Source organism: Heteronotia binoei, chromosome 6 (genome assembly GCF_032191835.1).
Source record: "Heteronotia binoei isolate CCM8104 ecotype False Entrance Well chromosome 6, APGP_CSIRO_Hbin_v1, whole genome shotgun sequence".
Taxonomy (NCBI): Eukaryota; Metazoa; Chordata; class Lepidosauria; order Squamata; family Gekkonidae; genus Heteronotia; species Heteronotia binoei.
Window position 1 is genome coordinate 60,421,291 of NC_083228.1, and position 7,172 is coordinate 60,428,462.

Genomic DNA, 7,172 nt, shown 5'->3' on the forward strand with positions numbered 1-7,172 from the left:
TCCTGCCTCTAAATGAATGGGTGTTTGGGATCATTATCAGCATTTGAGCATTCACCAGTGTGTTTTGGATCCAATTCAATCTGTTAGATTTTCAACAAACCTTAGTAAAGAGATCTAGTTCTGCACTGTGCTAAAAATAATTATGAACATGATAGCCATGATCAAATCCTGCTCTCAGATTTTGACACTTTTTCTGATTTTTTTATCATTATTATTGAAATACTGATATTTTCATCCAGTGACAGAACATTCATGAATGGCTGTGGTGTGCATGGTTCATACACTAGGAGCAGCTCTTAACTGTTATGAAAGTGGTCATTGCTACATTGAACCACACGATGGCAGTGCATTGTAAGCAAAGTACCAGCACCCTTACTCATTCATCGTCTGGAGACTGTGCACTGTTTTAATTTATAAGACTTTGAAATTTGTATTTCTGGTTTTGGAAAGCTACACATTTGCATAAAAATGCAAATATATTTAAATTAGGAACTAGCCACTTTCTAAAAAGACACTTTGGTCAGAGGAAGTTGATGATCTAAATAATCCATTGAGAGGAAGGATCCTCTTCCTGAAAGAGCATACTGGTCTTCCCCACTCTCCATCTTCTTAACAGTGCTTAACTGAGAAATAACAGAATATGAACATAATATTTTCTGACAATGAATGCCCTTCTGCTTTGGTTTCAGGGTAACCATTCAATGCGCCCTCCACCCATCCACAGATACTCTTCTTACTGCTCCCTCTAAAAACTAAATAATTGGTAATGCCCTGGCCTAGATAGCCCAGGCTAGCCTGATCTTGTCAGACCTTGGAAATTAAACAGAGTTGGTCCTTGTTAGTATTTGGATGAGAGTCCACCACAGAATATTGGAGGTGCTATGCAGAGGCAGGCAATGGCAAACGTCCTCTGAATGTCTCTTGCCTTGAAATCCCTATGGGATCACTGTAAATTGGCTGCGGCTTGACAGCAGAAAGGGGAGGGGGGAAGCACTTCACATACATTATCATGCTGTAAAGCATCCCAACCACCTTGTAAGGAATACCAGTATCATTATCCCATAACAGATGGGGGACTAAGGTAAAAGAGAGTAATTTGCCAGAGACCACCCTATGAGATTATGACTGTGATGAGATTTGAACTGGCAGCCTCTCAGATCAGTTTATTTAAAACATTTTTATCCCACCTTTCTCCAGAAGGGACAGACTACACTAGATCCTGCTGCTGTTCCTTCTTCAGCTTTTCCAGAAAAGCACCAGTATTGAAAGAGGTTCTGAAACTAGGATTCTGTTTCTCATATTTGTTTCGAGGGATGAAAACTGGGCACGGGTGGGGGAAGAGGAAGGGACCTTTATAAAAGAAGAATATACAAGGGAAAAACTGAAATACAAAAGGTTAAAAAAAGAGAGAGAAGGAAGGATTAATGACTGAGAAAATATTGAGCGGAAATTGTCAAGGGAGACATTATTCTTCATTAGAAATGTATGAGGTAGTTCACAACACTGAAAAACAGCATATCCAGAGCTAAAACATCAAACAACTTTTAATGAGCGGCAGAATGAATACATTTGCATTTTTAAACGTAACTAACCCAATGTTTGGGCAAATAAAAACACACTCAGCACACACGACATTCAAAGCACCAGAGGAACTACTATGAGAATTGCATTAAAGGCTTTTTTTGAACAGGAATGCACAGGAACACAGTTCTTGCTGGCTTTGCATCAGGAGTTGTGGCCTAATATGCAAATGAGTTCCTGCTGGGCCTTTTCTTTAAAAAAAGCCTGACATTCCATACTCAAGGCCCACCACAGAAAAGGCTCTATCTCTAGCTGTGCCATAGACCAGAGTACGAACTCCTCAACAATGGATGGGCCATTGGCCTGATCCAACATAGCTTCTCTTATGTAACAGACATGAAACCAAGGATGCAAATGAAAAGGGGACTGAGTACTTGGCACCACCACAGAAGGAGACAGCTGAGACTCCTCCAGAAATCTCCTTTGATGCACCAGAGGAGCCCCAGGAGCTTGGGGCTGGGATACAGCCCTGTCTCCTAACTCATGCTTTGATTCTGAACCCTCCACTCCAGGGCCCACTGCAGTACTTGAGGTCTCTCGCCAACTGGCCCCTCAAGCCTAACAAAGCCTGAGCTACCTCAGCTGCAGTGGAGTACCTCCACTATAACTAGGCATGGCATCTTTTATGAACCAGTAGCCTGTTCCTGGAAGAAGGGAGGGGCTTGCATATCCACTACTCTGCAGGAGTATTTAAGGCCTCAGTTCACCCTTAGCCTTTGCTGGAACAAAATCTAATCTTTAGTATTTCTTGATGTCTATTGTTGAAGGACTGCACTCAAACTGTAGTTGACCAAGACAGTCTTTAAGCAGCAGCTGGACAAATACTTGTTAGGGATGCTCTAGGCTGATCCTGCATTGAGTAGGGGGTTGGACTAGATGGCCTGTATGGCCCCTTACAACTCTGTGATTCTATGAGTCTGTATTGCAGCCTCAAGCAGGACAAGTGACTGCCCAATTTACCTTTAAAGCTGGGAGGTTGCACATTGAATGGGGCCAAGTTTAACTGATGGACAGACTCATGCAGGAGTAGGAGGTCTTTCAAATATTCTGTTCCAGGACTCTTCAAGGTTCTAAAGATAAGAACCCTCAATTTGGAATGTGCCCCAAAACAAAGTGGCAATTAATACATTTTACTGGCAGGATTCATTCTCTGTCACCCAGATCTACCAACAATCCTGCTGCCATGATTTGCACCATCTGTAGTTTTCTGACCTGTCTTCCAAAACATGACCCTCTTAAGTATGAAGGACAGACCCATGTATTGTGTGGCACATGTCCATTTAAAATACTTGGGAGGCAGATCTTTTCCATATGGCCACATTCAAGAAATTTAGAGGGCACATTTTCCGTCCACATGTACTTCTCAAACTTAACAAGAGACTTGTGTGATTTTCACAAAGTATTCACAGTGGCACAAACATGTGAACTGAGAATCCATCCTGTGGCATACAATGATGTAACTTGGGCACACCTTAGTGTCCAAATGAGTTCTCAGAAATTCTGTTAATGCTGGAAATAACCTTGATATTGGCATTTTTTAAAATTAATCTTAACAAGAAAAAGAGGAAATATTTATTATTCAGGATGCTTAGCAATTTTGGGCAACATTTTGACATTCAGGTGGTCTTTAAACGCTGGGGAGATGGCATATGTTTAATAGGATTCATTATCAAGCTGCTCTTCACATGAGCTCATGCAGCTGCCTTATACTGAATCAGACTCTTGATCTATCAAGGTCCAGCCCCATAGCCAGAAATTTTAGAGCAGGGGTGGGGCCCAGGGAATAAAACTGGGGGGGGGGAGGGCGTCGGGCTTGGCTGGTTCTTCCAGCAGCCAGCCGCCTGGCTCCAGCTCTCTCTTGCATGCTCTCTCTCTCGCTTTTGCTGTCACTTTCTCCTCTGACACTTTCTCTCTTGCTGTTGCTCTCTCGTGCTCTCTCGCTTTTGCTGCCTCCTCTCTCTCTCGTTCTCTCTCCCCTCTTGGTCTCTCGTGTGATCTCGCATGGGGGGGGAGAGAGAAATAGCCTGGGAAAGGAGTTGCCTTACAGAGGGGAGGGAGGTTTACATAGGGCGACCTTCCCTCCCTCCCCCCCCCCCTAGCTCCAGACCTGTCAAGGTCAGTATTGTCTGCTTAGACTGGCAGTGGGTCTCCAGAGTCTTGGGCAGAAATCTTTCACATCAACTGCTATCTGCTTCTTTTAATTGGAGATGCCAGGGACTTGCTTGATTCAAAGCAATGCTCTGCCATTGAGCCATGGCCCAACCCAACCCTGTAAGCTATTGTACTATCTATCTGCTCTGCAGAGCTGTGAAATAAGGGACATGCATTATACGTAACTCATTTCCTAGATTAACTTAAAGTCTCTTAAAATAAAGATCAGCCATCTGTGATGACACAATGTCTGTGCACTGATAGCACTTAGTTCTCAATAAAAAAAATTAATAAATTGCTGACAGAAGCAGGAGAGTGTTAGAAAAGGAATGTGTGAGTGCTTGAAAACTTTAAAAGCATTAATTAATAATATAACCCCGGGTGGAGGAGTTCATTTCCTGACCGTTAATGTCTAGAAGATGACCTTTTGTCCTCAGCACCAGCTGCCAGGAAGTGCTTTCCCTTCTAGTCACTAAACTGGAAGTGTAATATAAATATTTGAAGAGGAAAAAGTGAAGCATACAAGTAAAAATATCATTCCTGTGTCCTGGAACATTGTTGATGCAATGGACAGAGCAGTTGAGTCACACTTCTTGACAAACCATTCCCTCATATTCAGGATCTGTACAGATGCTTATGGATATTGATTTTTAAATCTTCATGCCCTTCTCTGGGAGCAGTATGGGAAAGGATATATATCAAACAGTTTAATCTTTCCTCTCCAGTGATTTCCTTAGGGAATCTTAATATCTTTATGGTTTCTAGTCTACAGGCCATAAAATTTCCTGCTAGGGCTTGTTAACAGTATGAAAAGTTAGCAACCAGGCTGTGCTACTTCTTTGTTATAAAAGACTGGAGTTGTTCTGGTTAAACAAAGAAAAATAATGTAAAGAACCATCTGAACTTGTGAACTACAAATGCAACATTCAGACTTTTCAGTGGTGTTGCCAGCTCTGGTTTGGGAAATTCTTAGAGATTTGGGGAGTGGAGCCTGGAGAGGGGAGGGTTTGGGGAGGGGAGGGACCTCAGCATTGTATAATGCCATAGAGTTCACCCTCCAAAGCAGCTATGTTCTCCAGGAGAACTGATCTCTGTAGTCTGGAGATGAGATGTAATTCCAAGAAATCTCCAGGCCCCATCTGGAAGTTGTCAACCATATGTCTTCACAGTTGTGCAATGTCCTCAGCATTGGAACCAAGAAAAATTGTTTTAGAGTCATGAAGACATCTGGATAAAAAGTTAGTTCCCAACAATTCATTTCTCACTGCCAATATTATATTGCACCCCAGAGTGACCAACTTATAGAATGGCTTACAGAGAAGGGATTTTTCTTGATCCTCAGTATCTCCCGTTGGATTCTATGTGGGAAGAAGCAGTGGCCTCAATAATGGGGAAAATGGCTGAGAAAAAGATTTGAACTCTCCATTCCTCAGTTATATGACCTGCTCATGTGTACATGCTCTAAACCAGGAGGTACTTAGATCTTGCCAGGGCCGGCCCTAGACTGTCTGGCATCCTAGGCAAGGCTAACTTGTGGCACACAGCCCCTGCACTGATAACGTCACTGAATTGTGGGGGTGCACAAGTCAGCTCTCCCAGAAGGCCAGTGCCCTAGGCAATTGCCTAGTTTGCCTAGCGGCAGGGCCAGCCCTAGATCTTGCAATGGTCTTTCTCCCAGATTTAGTGCTTCTAGCAAGATCAATTTATTGGTTTCTTCCAGAAAGCCACTCAGAACTGAATGGGTCACAGCTGATGGCAGTATTCCTCACTTCCTTTCCACTGGTTGCAGTTTGTTAAACAATCTATCCCTGTAAAGAAACAGTTCAAATTACTCTTTCCTAAGTGCTTTGAATTGTACTTGTTTATGTAAAGAATTGATCAGGCCTTTTATTACAGTTTGTGCTAAATTAGCGTAAAGTTATCTCCCAGACAAACTGCACTGCTTGCTGCTTCTGCCATGGTATCATTTATAGTAGTGACAACTTTAGGAAGATGCTCATGTGTACAAGTTTCTCTTAGGTATCCTCATCAATGTTACATGTTCTTCTTTTTGGCTGTCTTGAATTATCTTTCAAAGGGCAACAGAGATCCGTCAATAAAGACCCCTAGATCCCTTCCAGTTTGGCTTCTGCCCTGGCCACAGAATGGCAATCATGCTAGTTGCCCTGTATCAAGAACCACAGGTGTTGTTGTTATTAACACCCAGCTGCTGACATGTCATAACCAACATCCAGGTCCAGGGAATATATGCCACATCCTACAGGCCTGCTAAAGGGAAGGGAGAAAGGAAATAAAATAACTTGGGAAAACTTAAAAGAATACCATGTAGGTTCTTTCAGTCAATGTGTTATCAGGTCCTAGGTCTACCTAATAAATGGACAAAACTTATAGAAAAATATATATACTTTGTTACAAGATAACGGAAAAGGGAAACATAAAATAGGATATAAAAAAAAATAAATACACTGTGCCCAGAGGAACACTTAAGAAAATCCTGAGGCAATTTACCTCCTTCCCTACACTGGACTGTGTAGTCAATTCAGCTAATTACCTAAGCTATACTCACAGACGCTCATGAAGTCAGGCCCACAACACCAGAAGACATCTCAGAGTCCCATCCTCCTTGACTTTGTTGTGATGATACCTTCTTCTTGATGTCTTGAAGAAAGCTTCTGTCTTGAAGAAGTAGAAGCTCTCTTGTTGGTGGGCACCTAGCCTGATTATATCCTGGCTAGTCAATTGGTTAGCCAATCACAGACACGATCTAATCTAAGAGCTGTCATCTAGCCTTGACTTAGATGCTAACCTGTCAAGGCTAGATCTGAATGATCTATCTGTCACTGTGGGCTGATTTCACAGGTGTGACAAATTACCTTTCACCTTAATTGGGTAAGTGCCTGTTATCTTAGCCAATGCTGATGCAAATCCTGGGAAACTTACATACACATACAGACATTGAGTCACACAAACACTTAGATGTTCTACAGTTTCTTGACACCCTGACAGAGGATCTCCACAGACAGATGGATCAAGGTGGGTCGGCGCTGCTGTTATTACTTGATCTAACAGCAACTCAGCATGGTCAACCATGATTTGTTGGCCCACTGTCTCCTTGAAGTAGGATTCTGTAGGGTGTCCTTGAAGTGGTTTAACTCATTCCTGCTAGGAGAGAGGACATTACCTCAGTACCCCTTGGTTGTTAAACATCTACATGTGCCCCCCTCATCCAGCTGGTGCGGAGTTTCAGGCTGGAAAGCCATCAATATGCTGATGATACCCAGCTGTATCTGTTAATGGCCAGACACTGCCCCAAAAAATCTGGCTGAAGGCCTGGAGGTCATGGTTGTGGCTTGGGGGGGGGGGGGATTCAGGATTGGGATGCCAACTCCTGGCCCTGGATGGTGTGCCATTAACACTGGCACCCCCCCCCCCCCCAATAA

General features: G+C 43.0%; 1 long non-coding RNA gene across 1 annotated transcript in view; it reads right to left on the reverse strand.

The window, feature by feature from the left end:
* Positions 1 to 6,430, reverse strand: part of LOC132573338 (uncharacterized) — a 30,539-nt gene extending 24,109 nt beyond the window's left edge. Inside the window, exon 1 of the long non-coding RNA XR_009555527.1 lies at positions 6,299 to 6,430. This is a non-coding gene — a long non-coding RNA (uncharacterized LOC132573338). The remainder of the gene's footprint in view (positions 1 to 6,298) is intronic.
* Positions 6,431 to 7,172: the final 742 nt, after the last annotated feature.